We start from the raw sequence: 24281 nt of genomic DNA on the forward strand, positions 1-24281 counted from the left end.
TAAAAGCACTTTAAAGGGGACAGGGTTTGTTCTGGCTCAGAATCCGAGGGTGGAGTCCATTGCGGCTGGGAAGGCGTGGCAGCAGGAGCGCGAGGCAACTGGTCACACTGTACCCACAGTCGGGAAATAGAGAGACATGACACTGTTGTTTAGCTGGTTTCTTCTCTTTCTTTAGTCTGGGCCCCCAGGCCCTGAAATGGTGCTGCCCTACTTAAGGCTAGATCATCCCAGGCATGCCCAGAAGCTCGTCTCCTAGGTGACTGCAGATGCTGCAAGATGACAGTCAGTATAAGCATCAGAGCTGGGGAGGTGGCTCAGTGAATGAACAAATTCAGATGCCATGGAAAAGCCAGGCGGGATGGCAGCCCCACCGTGTGATTCCAGCACTTGTAAGGCAGGGGATCCCAGAGCGAGCCAAGCTCGATCAGAGAGTTCTGGGCTCAATTGGTAGGCCCTGCCTCTATGAATAAAGCAGAGAACAATCAAGGAAGACACTTCACTCTCCAGCAGCCATACACATGTGCTTGTACATGTACCACACATGTACATACCTACACACAGGAAACATACATATATACATGTACAACATGCATGCAATGCATATCATACATGAGAGGAAATCACCCTCACCACCATCGTGTGTTCGTAGCTGGCTATGTCTATTGGGTATTGCAGAATGTCATCTTGGAAAAGCTAAGCCTAACCTTCGACCTCACTGCAATACCCCCAAGCCTGGGCCCTGGTGAGGACCCCCAGCTGAGCCCACTGGCCTGCAGCAAGGGTGCACAGGGCCCCACTGTGTGGGCTTAGCGAGGCAGAGCGGACTGAGCTGCATGGTGCCTGCTGTGAGTGAAACACCCCATCATTTTTGTAATGATGATTTTATTGCTTTTTTACACACAATTAAAACTCACTAATTCAGACCTATAAGAGAGGGCAGTCAGTGGCTGGAAAGTCCACATTAAAAAATAATTTAAAAATAATGTTGTTTTATTACTTTAAAATATATTACTTCATCCGGGCTAATAAAGTGTTGCCTAGTGAGTCCTCCGGGGACTTACGTTAATGAACAAATAAGAACAATTTGAGGGTAGTCTATCAATTATTAGTGTGGAAAAGGGTGTCTCAGCTTGAAAATGCATTCAAACTGTGTTTTCCTCCATGGATTTGAGGACTTCTCGTACAAACATTGTAAATGCAATTCTTTAACGGTTTATTTATGGTGTGGGTTGCACACGTGCATGCGTGCGTGCATGCGTGCGTGCATGCGTGCGTGCATGCGTGTGTGCGTGTGCGTGTGCGTGTGCGTGTGTGTGTGTGTGTGTGTGTGTGTGTGTATCTCTTGCATGCAGGTGCCTGAAGTGGCCAGAAGAGGACGTCAGCTTTGGGTCTAGTGTTACAGGCAGTTGTAGGTGTGGGGAACCGAACCCGGTCATCTGCAGATCAACAAGTGTTCTTAACTGCGGAGCCATCTCTCCAGCCCCTGTTGTAATGCATTTTATTCAGTCAATTACTCCTCGCATGGAGAATACTCAGGCCTCTTCAGGACAGGCCGGCTCAGACTCTCGAGCTGGCCAGAGTGCCAGTAAGACGCCTCTCTGAGTTAGGCTACACTTCACGTTCTTTGTTGTTCTCAGAAGCCTGTTGCGCCATGGTCGCCTTGACCTGTGGCTCCCAGAGCAGGACCGGTTTCCCTCAGAGAAGCCAGCTAGGTGCTGAGACTAAGTGCAGCCTGTGCTAAGCTCAAAATCCCAGCCAAGATTCTCGCAAGCTAGGCAACCTTGGGCAAGCCTCTTACCTTCTCTGAGGTACAGTAAAGTGGAGAGAATGTGACCTCCCTCACAGGCTTGCTGTGATCTGTCTACAGCGTTTGAAATCCCTGACATAGTTGTTCTTGTGGAAGGCAGGACATGTTAACTTAAATTAACTTAGCTACTGTTTACCATGTTAAACAGGAGACAGAAAAGCAAGGCCTTGTCTTTAATACAACCCTGGGCTGTAGGAAATGGCGTGGTTGTTATTCTGGGTGCTGGGCCAGACCTTGGGTGAGCATTAGGAAGAAAGGTGGCTACAGATAGATCATGATTTCAACACAGGAGCCAAGGAGTTACTTCTGGGGTCACTGACACAGGAAACAACAGCTTGCTTTTCACAGGACCCGTCAGCCCGCTGTCATTCCATCTCCTCGGAGGCCATTTATATTTGAGCAAGTTTTCACGGGGCCGCAGGGTCTGCCTCTTTCTCCAGGCATTCCAGTTCAGGCTGGTTTGCTCAACAGAGAAACACAGGCCCAGAATTATCCCAGCCCCAGAAAAAGACCTTCCTGAAGGCAAGATTTGTGGTAAATCCTGGATTACCATGGGAGAGAGGTCCCTGATGAAGGAGGGTGGGTGTCCTGGGGGAGTCTAGGGTGTGACATCAGCTCTCTTTCTCGGTTCTCTTTCTCTCCATGTTCTCAAGTGTCTGTTATTCATGTACACCTGTTTGTGGGTATGCCAGTACATATGGGGCCATAGGTCAATAGTAGGTGTGTCTTCCTCTAGCACATTTGTGTGTTTGCTTGTTTGTTTGTTTGAGGCAAGATCTCTCACTGAACACAGCTAATTTAGCAAGACCAGCTACCCAACAGGCCCCTGACAGCCTCCTGCCTCTGTTTCCCAAGTGCTGGGATTACAGGTATACACTACTGCACCCAGACTTTTACATGGTTCTGGGGGTTCCCAACTCAGGTCCTCGCGCTTGCCTGGCAAACACTTTTCCTCCAGAGCCATCTCTCCAGCCCTTGGCATCAATCATCTCTTACTGAGCGGTTAGCACTGGCCAGGGTTGGGCTTTGCCATCTCCTGTGTACCCTTGGGACATCCAGCTCAGAGGACCCTACAATTTCTCCCAACTCCCGGGTTCTCAGGGAAAGGGAGCTGAGTCCCAAAAGGCAGGGTACTTGTTCAAGGTTATATTGCTGGGGTGAGCACAACACGCCAGCCTCTCAGAGCTTCTTTCCCAGCAGAGTCCACTCAGAGCCACAGAGGCCCCGGCTCTTCCCAGACACACCCACCTTCAAACACTATCAGTGAACCTGGCTCTTTCTCTCACATCCTATCCTCAGCCCCCAACATCTTCCTGCTAGTCTTGTTAGTTTGCATATGATAAAACCCACAATCCCTGGTCCCAAAGAAGCAGAGAACACACAGAATAGACTGGGTGAATAGGAATCTCCTATAGGGCCTCGGAAGATACATGGCAATCCCTTCCTTCCCTCTGTTAGAAGACCTTAATGTTTTAGTTGCTTTCTTTATTGCTGTACCCCACAGAGCAAAAAAGGAAGGGAGGGCTTGTTTTGACCCACAATTTCAGACTCCATCGTGACCGAGAAGGCATGTCGCAGGCGCTTGAGGCTGCTGGCTACATTGTATCCACAGTCAGAAAGAGGATGAAACGAAGGTGCTCGTTTGCTGTCTTCCTTTTGAATGTAGCCCAGGACTGCAGCCCACCGAATGGCACTACTCTCATTTAAGGGGGGAGGGGGGTTCTTCTTAATTAGCCCAGTCTAAAAACTCCTTCACAGATATCCCAGGGGTAACTGTAGATACTGTCAAGCTGACAATATTAACCGCCATACCAGCCTGAACCAGTTTCTGCTGCCTGCAGTAAGAACCTACATAGATACTCCCTCTCAGGGGCTGGACGCTGCCTCAGAAGAGGAAGCCATGGTGACAGCTCAGCACTGCCCAAGACCATCTATCAGCCAAACCCTCTCCCCTCCACCAAAATGGTTTTCGTTAAAAAAAAAAAAAATGAAGTAAATGAACAATTGGAGGGGTACATTCGATGTGTATGCCCTGTGGCATAGCTTCATAGATAACACGTGACTTTAGACTGTGTGTGTGTGTATGTGTGTAGATAGATAATAAACAGAGATAGATAGATAGATAGATAGATAGATAGATAGATAGATAGATAGATGATAGATAGATAGATAGATAGATAGATAGATAGATAGATAGTCTCACTGTGCCTAATCTGGAACTCACTATGTAAACCATACTGCCCTCAAACTCAGAGTTACCTGCCTCTACCTCCTGAGGGCTGGGATAAAAAGTGTGCACTACCGTGCCTAAAGATATTTTTTCTTTTGTTCTTGAGATTATAATATAATTACATTATTTCTTCCTTTTCTCCCTCCAAACCTTCCCTACTATCACTCCTCAATATCTTTAAATTCATAGCCTCTTTCTTCAGTGACTACTGTTGTATGCATGCGTGTGTGTATACACACACACATACACACACACACACACATATTCCTAAATGTAACCATGATGTGTTTCTAAGACCACCCCGTATAGCCACCTCTTTTGCTCTTCTCTGGCTTTCCTTTCTCCTTGGTTGTTGTTGAACTCCACTAAGCTCACACTATTTGGGGCTGGCACAAGTCCCCTAATTCAGCTTCCTTTAGAAATGGAAATTCATGCTGATTATGTGGCTGCTTTTGCAAGGCAATGCAACACTGAAGTCGCTCTAAGGACAGGGCAGAGCAGTGCAACTGTGCCCATAGTGGCCTGTATGTATATTTATGCAGATTGAGCCTCAGGTCAACCTACAAAAATAATTGCCTACATTAGTAATTATATTAGTAATCTGGTGACCAGTAAGAGGGTTTTCATAACCCGATATGCCAGCAAAAGGTGCAATTAATTGATTATTCCATCATGTGAATTTGTTCTTTGATTTTAAGACAAAAAGTCTCTATTTGGGACCTGGAAAAAGATATTTCAGTGGTTAAGAGCACTGCCTGCTCTTGCAGAGGACCTAGGTTTGGTTCCCAGCACCCACACAGTGGCTCACAACCATGCGCAACTCCAATCCAGGGAATCTGTTACCTTCTTCTGGCCTCTGGGGCCTCCATCCGTCACTAGATGAGGCTCTCCAATGACAACCAGGGTAGCATCAATCTGATCACAGGGGTGGCCAATTCAGGCTATACATACACTACTTCCTGGAGTCTTAGCTGGGGCCATCCTAGTAGACTCGTGGGAGTTTCCCTTGCATCAGGCTTCTACCTGACCCCTAAAATCCCCAGTCATCTCTTACAGCACTCTTCCCCTTCCCCAGCCCCAATCTGATTCCTCAAGTTCCCATGCCTACCTGCCCCCAGTCCAACCAGGAGGTCTCCTCTATTTCCTCTTTCCAGAGAGATGGATGTGTCTCCCCTTGGGCCCTCCTTGTTACCTAGCTTCTCTGGGTCTGTGGGTTGTAGCATGGTTATCATTTACTTTACAGATCATATCCACTTATGAGTGAGTACATACCATGTTCGTCTTTCTGGCTCTGGGTCACTTCACGCAGGATAACGTTTTTTCTAGTTCCATCCATTTGCCTTGAAATTTCCTGATGTCATTGTTTTTTAACAGCTGAGTAATACTCCATTGTGTAAATGTACATTTTCTTAATCCATTCTTCAGTTGAGGGGCATCTGGGTTGTTTCCTGTTTCTGGCTATTACAAACAAAGCTACTATGAACATAGTTGAGTAAGTGTTCTTGTGGTATAATTGAGCATCTTTTTGGTTTGATTTTTTTTTGAGATATAGTCTCACTATATAACCCCAGCTGAATTTGAACTCGTAGAGATTCACGTGCCTCTGCCTCTTGAGTATCTGGACTAAATGTTCATGCCATTATATCCAACCCATCAAGTTTTAAAGAAAAGTGAACCCCAGTGGTCACTGAAAATGACTCCCTGGTGAGTGGCATTGGTTTATACTCCCTGCTATCAGTGTTCATTTAGAATCTACTTACTTTCCTTTTTCTTTGTTTCTTTTGTTTTGTTTTGGTTTTGGTTTTTTGGTTTTTTGGTTTTTGTTTGGTTTGGTTTGGTTTGGTTTGGGTACTAGGATTGAACTTTAGTCCTCAAATGTACTAGGTAAGTTCTTACTACAAAGTTGCATTCCCAGCCCATTTATTTTTACTCTCTTTATTTTGAGACAGGGTCTCTTTATATAATTCAAACTGGCCTTGAAGTCACTCTGGAGCCCAGATGGGACTTGAACTTTCAATCTTACCTCATCCTTCTTAGTAGGTGGGATTACAGGCCTGCACCAGCAGACCTGGCTGAAAGTGTGTGTGTGTGTGTGTGTGTGTGTGTGGTGTGTGTGCGTATATGATTGTGTGTGTGTGTGTGCATGTATGTAAGTAGGTATGAGTGTGGAGGTCAGAGAAAAGGAGAAAGGAAGGAAGGAAAACAGGGAGGAAGAGAGGGAGGGAGGGAGGGAGGGAGGGAGGGAGGGAGGGAGGGAGGGAGGGAGAGAGGGAGGGAGGGAGGGAGGGAGGAAAGGGGGAAAGAGACACGACTGTAGTTTTGAGTCCTGTCTGAAGGGTTGGGTTCCTGTGTGGTGTTGTCAGCATCATCATAGCCTAGATGTCCCTAGAGTGAGTGCTGTCCACTACAGAACACTAAGATGTCAGAGCATCCATAGGACCCTGCCCTGGCCTGAGGCTCACACGGTGACACCAGTATCTTGTGATTACTGCAAAGCTCCACAGTCCCAAAGTGTGTTTCCTCTTTGACTTTTCAGGGACCCTTTTCTCTCAGATTTTTAAAACTGCCAGGGTCCACAGGCAATGAAAGCAAACAAATTTCAGTCAAATGTATTTTCTAAGGTTTATTTTATTTATTTTTAATTGTGCGCATTTTGGAGGTGGGGTCTGGATAAGCATTCATGAGTGCAGGTGCCCTAAGAGGTCATAAGCATTGACTCCCCGCAGAACTGAATTTCCAGGTAGCTGTGAGCTGCTTGACATGGGTGATGGGAATGAACCTCCAGTCCTCTGTGAGAACAGTATATGTTCTTTACCACTTCTCCAGTCCAGATGTCTTATCTTTTTTAATAATAAAAATCATAACCATGGCCTACACTAGGGAAAACAGTCCTTACAGTCCAACCTTAGCCCACGGGTCCAGGTGCCCTAAATGAAGCCAAAGAAGTACCATAAAAACTCTGGACATCTTTCCTCCCTGGCATTGTGTCGAGTACTTCCAACCTCCCTGGCTCTCCTGGCCAGCATGTCCCTGTGATATAAACTACATTGCTCCACCTTGTAGACTATGAAATATTCGCTTAGGGTTATATCAAGACCTCACAGGCAGAAGAAGCAGAAAAAGAAACAAGATGTGGGAGGGATGAGTCACCCATGACACCTTTGAAATCATCTCTCTTAACAACACAGCCACACCCATCCTAACAGGTGTTAATGAGATGGCCCAGCCACCATCAGGCAGGTCCCCTCCCATGGTGCCCATGCTATGGAGATGGATGTGTGCCTCCAACAATGTCTCCTTTGCAGCCCCCAGATCTTTGTTAAAGACCCTGATGCTCCAAGATGCCTGGGTCCCTCAACAGAGAGGTCTCTGTGCCTGTAGCTCAGTGAGTGAGTTAGTAAAGACCCAACTAACTAGGTGCTAGGCACAGGGGACATGAAGCACCTGCTTTGACAACATTTTTAATCATTTTTAGTGATAAAAATGCATTGATATCACCCCTCCAAGGCTCAGGGATCATCATAGAAGAGAGAGAAGAAAAAAGGCAAGAGCCAGAGAAAGAAGGGTGAGGTGTCGCAGAATGCTGTCTTCTGAGTATGGTAAGCCTGCTGCACTAGTGAACTTGAACCAAAGCAGATGTGGTTACCTGCACGAAGCCTGTGTAAGCTTGGGCTTGTCGACATTCTATCAGGAATGGAAGAAGGGTTCAAGAGCCAGCCCCACCCACATACCCCTCCCTGGGAATCTATAAGCATTAGTGGTGTCTGGAGAAAGGAAAGACATTTTCTTCAGGGGTGTAGCATGTGCGTGCATGCACACGCATTCACACGTACATGCACATGCATCCATTCACATGGAAGTAGAAGGGAGCTAGTAGTGAAGATGGAAATGAGAGGGGGACAAGAGGGAAATAGGGGTGAACACCACCAAAATACATTATATACATGTATGAAAGTGTCATCATGAGCCCCGTTATGATATATGATATAATCAATACTTGTCAACTAAAAAGTTTGAAAATAAGTAAACATCTGAAAAGAAGGGGCATAAATAGCCTTTAATTCTTTAATTCTTTTCCATTCTGGAACGAGCAGAGCTCTATGAGACTTGGGACCCCATGATTTTGTGGTTCAAATCCCAGCATCTCCACTCCTTACCATGGGAGACTACACAGTGTTCTCCAAATCTTAGCTCTGCTTCACAACATGAAAAAGCTAACACTCACCTCTGCCCACTGCAGAGGGTTCTTTAAGGATAAAATGAGCCAATGTATAACAAAGGGCTTTGTGGGCTGTGTAAATGTTAGGTCGTTCTTTCAATAAACATTTATTAAGCATGTACTCTGAGCCAAAGCCTGAGTTAGGCATGAGAGCCTCTCGGATGCATGGAACATAAAATGAACCTTTGCCGTGAATAATTTAGCAACATTTAGTATGTTCACAATGCTGCCCAGCCAATGCCTATATCAGGTTCCAAAAGATTTTCTTATCCCCAAGGACCAAAGAAAAGCTGGTCCCATTAAACCATCACTCTTAAATTTTTTATTATGTTTGTTTGGTGTGTGTATATGTGTGTGTGTGTGTGTGTGTGTGTGTGTGTGTGTGTGTGTGTGTGCACGCACACTCACATGGGAGGTCAGAGGATGACTAGGGGGAGTTGGTTCTCTTCTTCCATCATGTGGCTCCCCGGGATCAAACTCAGGTCATCAGGCTTGGCAGTAAGTGCTTTAGCCACTGAAGCATCTCGCCAACCTCCGCTGTCCTCTTCTAAGGACATGTATCTTGATCTTTTGGTCATTGGCCCGAGTCGATTTCTATTATCTCCCTGGTCACCTATGGCTTCAAGCCAACCCCTAGATCAAACACCAAGCTTTATGAGGCCAACAAACGCAGGCTACTTTGCCAGTCCAGGAGATGCCAGACCCCGTGCCTGCCACTTTTAACAACACCCGGCCAGATGAGCAGGTAAATGGCTGTGCATTTCAGTAAATTACCTCTCATAAAGAGACCGTCATATTTATTATGCACCCTTCTCTCCTGGAATCGGTCTCTGTTTGACAACACCATGTCTTCCCAGCAGCCTGTGCGCTTGGCGAATATCCTTCTTGTCGAGCTAGGGACTGTCAGGTGCTGGGAAAGTGGGGATGGGCCATGTTTGGGCAAATATTAGGCTTGGCCACAGTCACTGTCCATGTCAGGAACCCAATTGGTGTTATTGATTGACAGATTCGGGGACCAACTGTTTAGAAAGCTGAGCCCCCTCGGATTGGACTAGGTGTTTCGGCAAACAGCCCTAATGCTGGGCAAACAGGCCTGTTGGAAGAAGTAGCCAGCGTGTTAGCAGAGCAAACTGAGTGCTGAGCAAACAGCTTAGGAGAATGTGACCACCTCCATGTAACCTCAGCCGAGGTATTGATCCCACTGGAGGCAGGAGAGGGGCCGAGTGGGGAACAGAGAGATACAGACCCAGGCAGAATGTAAATGTTATCTTTAAGCTTCGGCTGTCAGGGCCCTAATGGGCATCTGTTTGGCATTTGTCTTCTTGTAAATCTTTAAATCCAGGTCGGGGCCCAGCATAGAATTTAATAACAGCTTTTCTGCGAGATGGAGGCTGGGGACTGACTTCTTTCCCGAGAAGCCCACTGGGCCTTTCTCGTTTTCCTGGAGGCAGCTGCCTCAACTGGGAAATTTTTAGGTGGGAGGTTCTGAATTCCTGGAAGGCTGCAGGAAAGGGGAAAGGAAAATAAGTGTTCTCTCCTCCTACCATGGGCATGCATGCGTGCATATAGACCTGCATGCCAATGGAGGCCAGATATGGACATCTGGGCATCTTCTTCCATCACTCTGTTCTGGTTTTTTTTTTTTTTTTTTTTGAAACAGGGTCTCTCACTGAACCTGGAGCTCACTGATTGGCTAGAGAGGGTATCCACAGAGATCCTCCTGTCTCCACCTCCCAGTACTGCACTGAGATAAAGGTGTGCACTGCCATGCCTGACTTCTTCCATGATTGCCGACGTAAGCTCATGTCCTCATTCCTGCTCAGCATGCACATTCCCCACTGAACCATCCCCCAGCCCCACAAAGTTGTTTCCTCTGTCCCTCAGCCGGCTGTATCCAGTTTGAGAGCCCTGGGCTCTGGCTGTCTGAACCTGACCTCTCTGAGCCTTAGCCTCTGTATTTGAAAAGCAGAACTTGTCCCTGCAAGGAACATAGGATCTCAGGCCATACACACCTCCATCCAGGCAGAAGCTCTGCATAGCCAGTAAGCACGATTCTAGAAGCTTCCTCCATGGCTGACCTGCGTGAGACTGCTTCCTCCTGAACCACAGCTCCCCAGTTTTTGAACCACTTTCCCACTTAGAGAGAGACTAGCGTGTGGGTCTCCATACAGGCTGGGTTGTTGGAAGCTCGGGGATAGGAAGACACTGTCCCAAAGGTCATAGGACACCAGCTACACACGTGATTTGTGACAACTCGTAAGTGATGAGGCTGGCCTCCAAAACCAAGACCACAGCAGGCTGGCTGAGAGAAGCGAGCCAGGGGGTGGGGAGCTGTTGGTTCAGCTGGTGACAGGCTTGTCTCGCAAGCACAAGGACTTGAGTTCAATCTCCAGAAGTAAGGTTTGAAAGCTAAGAATAATGGTACATACTCGTGACCCCAGCCCTGGGAAGGCGGAGACAGGCATGTTCCTGGGGCTCCCTAGGCCAGCACAGCCTGTTCAATGAGCTCCAGGCTAATGAGAGAGACCCTTGTCTCAAAATAGTGAACAGTATAACTAAGGAACAATACCTAAAGAACTGTATCTCTAGCCTTCATAGGCACACGTAAATATACATGTACATACGGACATACACACGGGCATGTGCGCGCTTGCATAAACACACACACACACACACACACACACACACACACTGTGGGGCCAATGGTGATTCAGTTTCTTCTCGCTAAAGACTTATTATTTTAAAAATTTCCTTTTAAATTTTTAAAAATTTATTTGAGTGTGTACGCTTGCCTGCGTGCATGCGCGCGTACACACACATACACACACACAAACACACACACATGAGTGCAGTGCCTGCAGAAGCCAGAAGAGGGCATCAGATCTCCTAAAGCTGGAGTTAAAGACAGCTGTGAACCACCCAATGTGTGTACTGGCAACTGAACTTGGGTCCTCTGGCAGAGTAACAAGTGCTCTCAACCACTGAGCATCTGTCTACTCAGCCCCACTCAGAGATCTCCTACAGTGATTAGAAATAACACAGAGATCTCCTACAGTGATTAGTAGGCAGTTGTCATGGGAGCAGCAGCCGCCAAGACAAAGCCTAAGCCCTCTGTGGCTTCTGACCAGCAGCAACTGTGAAAGGCATTCAACCACCTCCTTGGACTCAGAGGAAGGCCAGTCTTGCCCTCCTTCCCAAGAGACAGACATGCACGGTTCTGTCCACACCCCCGAAAGAGCGAGGAAGTCTGAGTTGTGTGAGGACACCATGAAGGTCAGCAGGATGGCAGAGCAGTCTGAGTTCCCAGGAAGAAATGTATTGTCTACACTGAACAAACCCAGTGGGGGGCGGGGGGAGATTAGCAGCTCGGCTGTGTGCCGTGTGGCTCTCACTCCAGCAAGATGGCTGTCATCCTCAGGAGCTGAAGTTAAGAGGACTTGTGAACTGCCCTGTTCAGAACCGAACCTGAGTCATCCTCTGCAATAACTGCAAGAACTTGTAGCTAATGAGCCATCTCGCCAGCCCCAAACACTAAAGCAAAACCACTACTGCTACATTCAAGGCCAAGGACGGATGCCCCACTGCAAAAACAAATGAATGGATAAACAAATCAAAACAGGGCCTGCCAGCACCACGGGCTCCTCCTTGCTCACCCTAAGAGTCTAGACCTCAGTCTCCCTTTTGCTGCACAAAGGCCCCTTTTAGGAAAACTTTTAGGAAAATTCCTTTGAGGAATTTCTGGTGTGGGGAAGGAGTATGTTCTGGCAACTGGAAGCCCAGTGAGCTTGCATTTGGGAAAGTCCAAGGCCTCAGAGTAGATTAAGATACAAGTAGAGAAGTTCCCTTGTGATGCAGTGACTCCCAGAAATCCCTTCTCAAAGATCTGCTGTGCCCCCCTCCCCCACACCCTTCAGTAGCCCAAGTCGCAGGCAATGACAGAACCAAGCCTGTTTCCACGGCTCCTCTGTGTCCCAGGATGTACCATAGTCCTGTTTCTAAATGTGAATCCTCAAGCAAGGAAAGCTGTCCCCACCCTCGTGGCCACGTTCTCAGCCCATGCCACCCTCAAGGTGAGCAACAGGAAAGACAATCACCACATGCCCTGTGGGAGGGGTTAACTGTTACCAGGCAGGGATGCTCCTCTACCTGATTGTGTAGTAACTGGCTTAAAACACCCAGGTTAGAGCCGGTTTCCCTGGGAATGTGCCAGCTAACGAGAACGGTAAGAGCTACACGGCAGCGAATTTGAGCCGATGAATCACTGAAGAGGCTGAGTAGGACCCAGAATGCTCAATTAATGAGTCACTCTGCAAAATACATTTCTGGGGCTGGGGAGGTAGCTCCATGGCTAAAGTGCTTGACATGCAAGTGTTTGGATCCCCACAATCCAGTAAAGCCAGACAGACTTGGAAGCCTGCCTTTACTTTCAACATCAGAAGGCAGAGACAGGGGAATCTCAGATCAAGCTGGCTAGAGAGCCAAGCCACTGACCACATCGGTGAGCTCTGCATTCAACTGAGAGACCCTGCCTCAATGAATGAGATGGAAGTGTAGTGCATTCTTAATTAGTCTTATTAAATAAAAATCTGGAGTCAGATATCAGGGTAAATGCTGAAAGATCAGAAGAGCCAGACACTAGAGAGACTTTTTACCGCTACCAAATCCTCAAACCAAATGGACAATCGTATTGCCACAAATCCTCAGACTGAATGCCCTGAGCTCCTGTCTCCTCCCGCCTTATATTCCACTCTGCCCCCTAGCGCTAGGATTATAAGTGTGAGCCTCCACCACTTGGCTTTGTTTCTCTTAGAGACTGGTTCAATCTAGTGTAGTCCAGGGTGGCCTTGAACTCACAGAGATCCACCTGCCTCTGCCATCACAGGGCTGAGGTTAAAGGTGTGTGCCTCCGCAAGACTTTCTGAAGAAACCCAGGCTGACCCTTATTGATAAAATCAGAGTCATCCTTCAACCACTGAGCTTCGTATTCACTTTGGGCATCTTCAAAACCAGCCAGACATGGTCACGCACACCTTTAATGCCAGCATTCAGGAGGCAGAGGCAGGTGGATCTCTGTAAGTTCAAGACCAACCTTGTCTACATAACCAGTTTCAGGCCAGCCAGAGCTATGTAGTGAGACCCTGACTCAAAAAATATGTATACAGGGATGGAGAGATGGCTCAGGGGTTAAGAGCACTGACTACTATTCCAGAGGGCTCAGGTTTGATCCCCAGTACCCACATGGCAGCTAAAGCATCTGTAATTCCAGTTCCAAAGATCACAGTGCCATCTGTGGCTTCTGTGAGCACTAGGCATATGCACAGTACATAGACATACATGCAGAAAAAAATCATGCACATAAAATATGTATATGTGTGAGTTAGAGATGGACTGGTAGTTAAAAGCACTGGCTGTTTTTCCAGAGGACCCAGATTTAATTCCTAGCACCTACAAGCTGGCCCACAACTGTTCATAACTCTAGTTCCAGGGCATCCAACACCCTCTTCTGACTCTGAGAACACCAGACATGTGTATAGTGCATGCAAAATACATGTAGGCAAGATACAGATACACATAAAATAAAAAATAAAGCAATTTTTAAAAAGTTTTAAGAGTATTTGTATATGCAAGACATGGCCTTGAAAGAAGCAAACCAAGTAGTCCACAGCCCATACCAACCTCACGGGTGTGGCCTGCTGGTTCAGGGCTCTAGCTCAGCCTAATGCTCTCCTGTTGTTCTCTTGGAATTCAGAATAGCTTTTGAACAGAGGCCCCAATATTTTTCATTTTTCCCAGGGACCTGCAAATGGTATCACCAGCCTTATGCCAAACTGTTAAAGACAAAATGAGATGCCACTGTTAGAGAGTTAGGGATTCACATACCATGCCCTCATTTGAGCTCAAATGGCCCATCATTTTATAATGCTGAACTCAACTGAATTCTGGGTTGTGGGAATTGGCTTGTTTGCTTGTGGGGAAGAGTTTTGTTGCATTAGAAGTCTTTAGGAGGGCTTGGGGAGGTGGCGTGTGGCTGCACAAGCATGAGGACCTGAGTTCGACTCCCAGCACCCACATAAGACAGTCCGGAGTGGTGGTGGTGGTGCATGCGTGTAATCCCAGCACCGGAGAGTCAGACGCAGGTCCTCGGGCTCACTGGGCAGAACACTGAGCCTAATCCTGGGGTTCCAGATAAAAGGGAAAGAGCCCATTTTGAGGAAAGAGAGTAGACATTTCCTGAAGAACACCTGAGGTTGACTTCTGGCCTCTGCAGGCATGTGCAAACACATGCACACATGTGTGTATGCAGCTACACACAACACAGGTCTTTGAGAGTAAGTCAAACCCTAAGCCAGCCCCTCTTTTCTCTAACCATGTTCAGACAGGAAAGCCCCTTCTCACCTGCCACCTCTGCAATCAGAAGCCAGTCCTGGCCTTGCCCGACATAGACCAGCCCAGGTTCTTATTGGCTTCCTTCTCTGTAAAATGGAAGAGGGCGAAGGCCTGGACCCAGAAGGATCTAAGTCAGCCTCGCCCCGCCTGATTCTCAGTTGTTCAAACTGTTCACCGAGAAAATGTCTTTTAGTCCATTTCTGTTGCTGTAACATGCCTGAGATGGAATGATTCATAACTGACAGTATATTTGGCTCATGGTTCTGGGACTGGTACATCCAGGGGCATGATGCCAACATCTGTCTGCTCACTGGCTGCCCGAGGACCTTCCTTCTTCTTGCATCATATAGCAAGACCAAGCAAGAGTGTCAGCTTTGGTCTCTCTTGAACTTCCCATGAGTCAAATGGCCATTGTCTTATAGTTCTAGGATAAGTGAGTCTGAAATGTGGAATTTGGCTTGTTTGAAGGAAAGGGTTTAGTTTCATTAAAAGTCCTTCAGAGACCTGGAGAGATGGCTCAGTCAATAATGACTAATGTTGTCACAGAGGCCCCAGCCTTTCAACCTCATCTAGCCCAGTTACCTCCCAAAGGCCTTTCTTCCTCTTACCATTAATACATAAATTAGTGATAGTTTTTGTAGTGATAGGGTGAGCAGGCCTGCTTTTTGTCCCACCTGGCTCCCGCATGGCTAGCTTTATACCCAAAATAACAACACACAAATTGTATTCATTTTAAACATTGCCTGACCCATTAGCTCTAGCCTCTTACTGGCTAACTCTCACATCTTGGTTAACCCATTTCTCTTAATGTGTGTAGCACCACAGGTGGTGGCTTATCGGGAAAGATCCTAACCTACATCCGCCTCGGGTCGGAGAATCATGGCATCTGCCTGTCTCTGCTTTCTTCCTCCCACAATTCTGTTCTGTCTTTCCCGCCTGCCTATGTTCTGACCTATCAGGCCAAGCAGTTTTCTTTATTAATTAACCAATAAAAGCAGCAGATAGATAAAAGATACTCCTACAGCAAGTTTTCAATACAGAGACTTTGGGGACACATGCACCAAAGCATATGTCCATAGCAGACAGCATTTTGAAAGCTCCAGTCAAATAGTTACCTCCTGAACCCCAGGACTGGGGACCTAGTACTGTCTAACAACACTTCGGAGCTTATTCTGTTACAGTTAGTACTGTTTGGCAAAGTGGTTGATAACTGAACTTTAAGGACTGGAGAAACGTGTCGGTGGCTAAGAGTACTTTCTGTCCTTCCAGGGGACTCTAGTTTGAGTTCCAGCATCCACATCAGGACACTCACAATGACCTATTATTACATGGACTTTAGAGGATCCAGTGTCCTCTACTGGCCTCTAAGGGAAGGGCACCAGCATGTGTATGGCATACACGCACACACACACACACACACACACACACACACATCAAAATAAATTTTTTAAAAAACTGGATTTTAGAGCTCCCCCTCCACATAAATCATTAGAAATCCCTAGAAGGCCCCTGACAAAGCATCCACAGTTCATATGCTTGTGTGGGCCAGCAAGATGGCTCAGCAGACAGAGGTGCCTGCAACCAAGCCTGCCAACCTGGGTTCCATCCCTAGTACAACCCACAAGGTGAAAGAAGAGAACCAACTCCCTGAAGTGTCCTCTGGCTTCCATTCCTGGGCACAGACACAAAACAAATGTGTGTGTGTAAAATCTGCAACCGTAAGACAGAACCGTGTCCTGGTTCTTAAAGAAAGTCCCTAAATCTAGATGAGCTTTGTGACTCCCAGCACGTGTGTCATCTTCTGCATCCGTCTGCCATCAGGTTGATACTCTGGATTTCAGGGCCTAGAGAGATGACTCAGTGGTTAAGAAGCCTTCCCGCTCTTCCAGCAGACTAGCCCCTAAACCACGGCAAACATCTTTAAATGCAACCACATCCCTCACTTAATATAATTTATGAATAACCCTGGGAATGAGGTTGCAATCAGCATAATGCCATTTGCCTAGTAGAGTTTTAAGTAAACATTCTTTCATGTCGGTCACGGTCAGTTGCAAGGAATGTTAATTTTGAGAGCAATGTGTTTTAAACTTCTTCCAAGTCTCCTTTCCCTGGGCCCTGGAGACTCTATGGTTCCTGGGTAGTGAGTCTACCCACAATGCTTGCCAGGTGAACACGGGCTGCCCTCAGCCAGCCTTTGCCATCTGAGGAAGATCATCCCCATGGTGTGAGGTTGACTATTTGCACGGCCCTTCCGATTCAGCTGCACTGTCTATTTAAAGTCTAATTCAGACTCAAGAGAGGTGGGGGAGGTGGGAGGGTCAAGTGCGGATTACAGAAAATTGAACTTAGACGGTAGTCAAGTCAGTCAGGTTAACAAGGTGTTATCTAACAAGACCATAGGGGGCAGCTTTACTGGTTAGGACAAGATTGTTGGGTAATTAGCTTATCAACTTCGTGTATGTAAATGAAGGCTTTTAAAGTCCTTGAAACCTGCTTTTGCTCTTGAGTAATTTAACTGTCTCCTCTGGATGCTCTTCATTGACGCTCTCCAGCTTGGACGCTTCCCCGTAATTAAGCATTTATGGAAGTCCATCTTCCCTTCTGCAGAGGACCTTGCACAGGGATTGAGGTAAATAAACCTGTCCCTGCCCTCTACCTGCCGATTTTCTAACTGGCAAACAGCAAACTTCTTCTGCAAAAGACCAGCTCACTACCTCCAACTTAGCATGTATGATGCAATAACCAAACTCTGGCCATCTGAGCCCTAAACAGCTACAGACCGTGTGCAAGCCGCCGAGTGCAGCCGCGCCTCAAAACCGCATTGCCAGGGCTAAGGTGACACTCAGATGACCAACCGCTTGCCTAGTATACATGAGGTTTGAGGTTTAATCCCCAGCATGCCATAATCCAGGCACAGTGACACCCCTGCAGTCTCAGGACTCAAGAGGTAGAGGCAGGAGAAGCAGGAGTTCAAGGTCATCCACAGCTATGTAAGGAGTTCCAGACCAGCTTGGAATACATAAGACCCTGTATCAAAGCAACACACACACACACACAAAAGGCCCAGTAAGATGGCTTGGAGAGTAAAGGCACCTTCTGCCAAGCCCGACAGCCTGAGTTTGAGTTGCAGGACTCATATGATTGAAAAAAGAAAATATGACTCCCACAAGTCCTCTGACCACAATGAGACACACATGTCCCACAAACACACACACACACACACACACACACACATGTACACTAAATGTAAAAAAAAAAATTCACTGACATAATCAACTTGGGCCATAGTTGCTTGGACCCTGATCTATGAGGCAGATATAAAGAATTCCTATAGGAGGTGGAAGTTGGGTTGGTACAGTTGGAAACGCTAGCCCAGTGCTGGATCAGGAGGAACAAGTCCGTGCTGCCCAGTGGGATGCGGTACTTCCTGGAAGAGGGGTGTGAGTACATAAGGCGCTACTCCTTGGCTAGCCCTTCAGGGTTCTATAATGGCTTGCCCTATCCAGGGCTCTTCTTCAGAGGCTAAGGGAGCCAAGGCCTGATGTCTCCAGTCTCACAGGGTCTAGGTGACTTGTGTGCGGTGCTGCAGTCTCACCTGCAGAACTGGATTTGAAGTCAGAATCCTGTCATATAAGAATGACCTGAGAACCCAACTGAAAGCCAGCAAGATGACTCAGTGGAAGAAAAGGAGAAGGCAGGGAAGGGACAGAGATACTCTTTGTTGCAAGTCACCAGAGAGAGCTTTCAAGTTGCTAGTCCCAACACCCCACAGAAAAGTAGCAACACACTAGCGAAAGCGTTTCTTATCTGTAGGCATGACAGTTCCATAGTTAAGGAGTGTGGGCAATGAGGGTAACATCAGGAGGCCATCTAAAAAGATGTAGGGGAGTGGGTAGGTGTGTGTGCATGTTCATGTGTGTTTGCATACATGCATGTGGAGTCATGGGACAGTCTTTGGAGGCGATTCCTCAGGCATCTTCCATGTTTTGTCTGGAACAGTGTCTTTCAAGAAGGGTAGCCATCAGCTGTCCACTGAAGTTCCAGAAGGCATTTGTACCTGTCTCCCATGTCCCTGTGACTGGGATGTGTTACAAACACATGTCACCATGCCCAGACTTTTACCTGCAATCTGGAGATCAAACTTAGGTCTCACACTTGTGAGACCAACACTTACCCACTGAGCCATCTCCCCAGCCCTTTACAGCATCAGGAAGTGCTGAATTAGGATGGTAGGGCAGACTACAGCCCTCAGGCACCAGAAGAAGCAGGAAGGGCATAGGGGCAGAGTCTGAGGCTCCTCGCGTGGGCAGCTCCTGGGCCAGCTTATCATCAGGGAAGGCTTAAAAGCCCAAGACTGGCATCTATCTGATCTTTTCATAAAGACCCTTTGGAGCCCACACCTGAAGTGACAGGAGGAAGGAACAAAAGTGGTTTTGCTGCTGACTCAGTTGGTGGCATGCTGAATAGGAGAGGCTCCCGGGACTGAGCTCCTTCCGTGTCAGGCCTATGTTACCCTCATTGCCCACACTCCTTGACTATGGGACTGCCATGTCTACAGATAAGAAACGCTTTCCCTAGTGTGTTGCTACTTTTCTGTTGCTACAATAGAGCACCAGGGCCAAGGCAATTCATAGAAGAGTTGGTTTGGGGCTTGTGGTTCCAGAGGAATAATAGTTGGTGATGGGGAGAGCAGAGGTAGCAGGGAGACATGGCATTAGGAGCAGCGGCTGACAGACCACATCTCCATTGGCAAGCCAGAAGCAGAGCGTTCATACCTGAAACATCAAATCCCGCCCCCAGGGACACACTTCCTCCAGCAAGGCCACACCTCCTAAGGTTCCCTAAACAGCCACCAACTGGACATTCGGATGCCAAGACTTATGGAGGGCATAGCATTCAAACTACTACACTGAGCCATCTGGAAAACAAGTAACCAAGGTAAAGGTCAGATGGATCCGGCCCACACCCTAGCCAATGTCTCTTTCCTCAGAAAGCTGAAGAGGGCGTGTTTAATGAATGCCTAGCATGGGAGGTGCCAGGAGGGTGGGGAGCCCAAAGGAGCCGGCTTAGGCCTCTGGAACATCACGGCCCATCCCAGGGAGGTCTCCTATTTCCACCGCTGTGACCAGAATACCTGAAAAGAAGCAACTTCTGGGAGGAAGAGTCTATTCCATCTCACAGTTCGAAGGGACAGTCTACCAGGGCAGGAAGTCACAGCAGCTGGTCACATCGTGTCACAGTCAGGAAGTAGGAACAGGAGAATGCTGGTGCTCAGCTCACACGCTCTTTTATAGACTTTTTAAAAAGCATAAAGTATCTTTTTTAATTAATTATTTATTTATTTATTATATATACAACAGTCTGTCTGTGTGTATGCCTGCAGGCCAGAAGAGGGCATCATATCTCATTTCAGATGGTTGTGAGCCACCATGTGGTTGCTGGGAATTGAACTCAGGACCTTTGGAAGAGCAGGCAATGCTCTTAACCGCTGAGCCATCTCTCCAGCCTGAGCATAAAGTATCTTTATATACTCTTTCTTCACAGGGTCATGTTGGCTGTCGCTGAAGTGCCTGCCTCCCTGAGCTGTCCAGCGCCATCCTTGTCTCTGGGGAGACACTCTCATGAGCTGCAGTCAGGACTGAGTAGATGACCCTTCATGGCATCCTCAGGGGCCAGTTACAGCTGGGAAACACAGATCACCCCCACCCTGCAGTTCCCAGACATGATGATCCTGTGTCTTGAGACAAGGTGGTCATCTTGTGGAAACTGATCAGGGATGAGACCAACTATGGCATACCACGTCATGCTCTGCAAAATCACTCCCGCTTTCTTAGTGACACTGTTATTTCCTCTGTTGGCCAGTTCGCCCTCACAGGCTCCTGGGATGGAATACCGCATCTCTGGGATCTCATAATGGGACCCGCTATGAGGCAATTGGTAGGCACTGCCAAGGATGTGCTGAGCATAGTCTTCTCTTCTAGCAACTGGAAGATAGTCTCCGGATCCCAGGATAAGATCATAAGCTATGGAATACTCTGGGTGTCGGCAAATACCTTGTCCAGGATGAGAGTCATACAGAAGTCTGTGTTGGCTCCTCCCCAAAAAGCAACAACCCTATCATCATTTCCTGTGGATGGGACAAGCTGGTCAAGCTTTCGAATTTGGCTAATTGCAAACTGACGAGCAACCCCATTGGTCACACTGGCTATCTAAACAGAGCGATGGCCTCTCCAGATGGTTCTCTCTGGAGGCAAGGATGGCCAAGCTATGAAGAGGTGACAGGGACACAAACAGCAGGGACATCATCAATGCCTTGTGCTTCAGCTGGAATGGCTCCTGGCTCTGTGCTGCCACTGGCTCCAGTATCAGGATCTGGGACTTGGAGGGCAAGATCACTGTAGATGAACTGAAGCGAGAAGTTGCCAGAACCAGCAGCGAGGCAGAGCCCCAGCGTACCTCTCTCTGTTGTGGTCTGCTGATGGCCAGACTCTGTTTGCTGGCTATACAGGCAACCCAGGCAAGTGTGACAGGTGACTGTTGATCCCACTAAGAGTTAATGACAGACTCTTAGAAATAAAACTGACTTTCTGGGGAAAAAATATTGCTTCTACTTTATTTTCTGTGCATGAGCATTTTGCCTTCATGTGTGTCTATGACCCACGTGTGTGCCTGGCACTCACAGAGTACAGAAGAGGGCACTGGAGCCCCTAGAATAAGAGTTACAGACAGTTGTAAGCCACTATGTGGGTGTTAGGAATAGAACCCAGGTCCTCTGGAAGAACGTGCAGCACTCTTTAACTACTGAGCCATATCAACAACCCTCGGTTTCTCTTATTTATTCAGTCTTGGACCCCACCCCACGGGATGGCACCACCCATATTCAGTGTGGGTCTTCCCTCCTCAAGCAAACCTTTTTAGAAACACCCTCATGGACGCATGCAGAAATGCATTTCCATGGTGATTCTAAATCAAGGTGTCAAGGCTGTTAGCCAGCATGGTCTGGAGTGGTCTTCCCTCTTACTATTGCACCAGCCTGTTTCCAGCCTCCAGCCCTCCTTCCACCATAGAACCAAAGCGTCTGACTCTTGGACTCTTAGGCATGAGGAATCCCCTCACAGTGGAAGCCATTCATGACTGGTTTCCTAATGGAACTGACTGGAGGACTTTGAGACGCAGCCACTTTCCTTCGTGGCCCCCCACACTGTCTCGGACTTCCCACCTCAAGGTCTGAGAGTTCCTTCCACTGTTCCGGGGTCTCTGGGGTCTCCCAACCTCAACCTGCTCAAGCTGAGCCCAGCTTTCCTTCTCCCCTAAGGCACTACTTTGGCTTCTGACCCTCTTACATCATCTAGCCCTGGCTCTCGCATGCTAATCCACACAGAGCTGACTCCGGGCGCCTCCCCGCCCCTTCTATTCCAGCCATATGCCAAGTCACTGGTCCACCGGGAGTTGACAACAACAGGTCAAGTTCCCTGCCTTGTTCAGGTCCCTGGAGCTCCAGAGTGAGGACAGTCACAAGCTAACTAGGGAAGACCTGGGAAGGCTCTTCCCTTACTGGCCTTACTGGCCTTACTGGCTTACTGGAAAAATCTCCCTGCTGCTTCTTTGAGACTGAAGTACCTTGGGTAAGTCCCTGAGACGCTGCAAGCTGCCATTTTCTCCTCTCCAAATGAACAACAGCTGTGATCAGCCTCCAGCTTGGAGCCCCAAGTTGTGGTAGGGGGTAAGGAGTACTCAGTTCAGCACTTGCTGAAGGGGGGGGCTCTCATCTAACCCCAGGGGTGGAGTTCAGCAGTGTGTGGGGGCAGTTCCCTGCTGGACTGCATCCTCCCCACCTCCCCAGAGGCTACCTCATCCCACAAGCTCTGCCTCCAGGCTTCTCCTTACCCCAGGCTCACAACCCTTCCCCTGCTTTCATACAGGCTCAGACAACACTACATTTAATGACACCCTGCCCGATCCCACAGGCTCATTAGCCTACATGTGTTCATTATGTTTCCCAAGTGGGAGCTCGCTGGCTGGAAACCAGGCCTTCACTTTTAACCCCTTGCTGCATTGCACAGGGCTAGACAAACCACAGACACCTAACAGCTACCCGTGCTAAACACTGCCAAGGCATCAACTCGGTCTAAACCTCACTTCCTCCTCTTTTAAAAGACGACATGACCATAATAACAAGTTCCTGGGAGGTATTTCATATTTGACAAAGTCTGGCTGCATTCATTGTCTCTACCCGTAGCCAAGGAAACTGCAGTGCAGGCATGGAAAGTAGAGGCTAGTGCAAGTCAGTGGTTTGCCTGAGAACATGGCTAATAAGTGTCAGAGTCATGATTTGAACCCAAACCTATTATTTTTTCTGTCACACAAGGCTGGAAGGCTTCAGAGGCAAGGCAGAGTCCCTAGGGTAGTCAGTGCAGAACTATAGCCATCAGTAAACACACAAACCACTTACCGCCAAGGTACAGGGTCACAGGGAAGGCTGACCCAGACCGTTGAGAAGCAGTGGAGCTTGGACAGGTGGGAAAGTCAGGAAGCAGGGTTCAAGGCCAAAGCCTACAGAAACCCCTTCCCTAGGGAAGGGGTTCTGGACTGCAGAGTAGGGGAAGAAGGATGATGGGGGACATCTCCCCAGAACAAAGAGGATGTGTGAGTAAAAGGGAGCAGGCTGAGGAGATAGCTCAGCCAGGAAATTGCTTGTACAAAAGCAGGAGGACCCAAAGAAGATCCCTGGTGCTCACCGGCCTGGCAGCCTAATGATGAGCTCCAGGTTAAGGCTTTGTATCCCAGGCTGAACAGAATGTGACACAGAGAGGCAGGCAGAGATGTTTGCAAGCCATCCCTACACAAGACTCAAGTCTCCTGGAGGGATGAGAGGAAGATGCAGGCGAGAATAATCCAGGGTCACCCTGAGCCCGGAAGCCAGAGAGATTTCTAAAATGTAGGTGTCCTGAACCAATATGAGGACGGTAAAAATTGCCACTGATTTTGACTGGAGAGGAAATGGGCTGTATCACACAGTGTCAGAACTGATAATATCCTGTCTCCATGTGCCATCTCATTATTCCACACATGTTCATTATCTGCCCAGATTGCGTGTTAGCTGGCTTTTGAAACCATCTTCTCTTTTAGCTTCCACAACTTCCCTCACGCAGGGCTGAGCTCCTAACAGGAGCCCAGTAAAAACCAATGGCTATAAATTTCAAGAATATAAAATGGCCCTGCACCCCACAATCTGTGAAGGATTGTTCCAGAGAGACAGCTACCAATTCAGTATTTTCTCCAAAAGCACTTAGAGCTAGTTATCTGAAACATTCCTGGATGCCCAACAGTGAAACCCACTATTGCAGGTAGAGTACACCCCATCACTAGAGAAGCCAAGAAGAAACTAGCTATCAGAGGCTCTGTGGAGAAGTCTCTGTGTCAAGAAGGACACTGGATAGAACAGTTCCTACAGCCCCCACGATCTCTCAGACACCATGGTTCAGAAACACCGTTGAATTTGATCTCGTGTTTCATTTGGCATGTCCCATTCAGAAATAACCAGACTAACTTAAAAAAAGAAATCTCTGTGCCTTCTTCTATTTCTTTCAAACTCTTTAAATGTCAAGTTCCAGCCCAGTGCTCTGCCTCGCCGGGTG

At 47.8% G+C, this 24281-nt stretch overlaps 1 pseudogene; it reads left to right on the forward strand.

Annotated features, from left to right (window-relative positions):
* The first annotated feature begins 16196 nt into the window (after positions 1-16196).
* LOC119809394 lies at positions 16197-21177 on the forward strand (annotated as a pseudogene).
* Positions 21178-24281: the final 3104 nt, after the last annotated feature.

This window comes from Arvicola amphibius, chromosome 3, assembly GCF_903992535.2.
Source record: "Arvicola amphibius chromosome 3, mArvAmp1.2, whole genome shotgun sequence".
NCBI lineage: Eukaryota > Metazoa > Chordata > Mammalia > Rodentia > Cricetidae > Arvicola > Arvicola amphibius.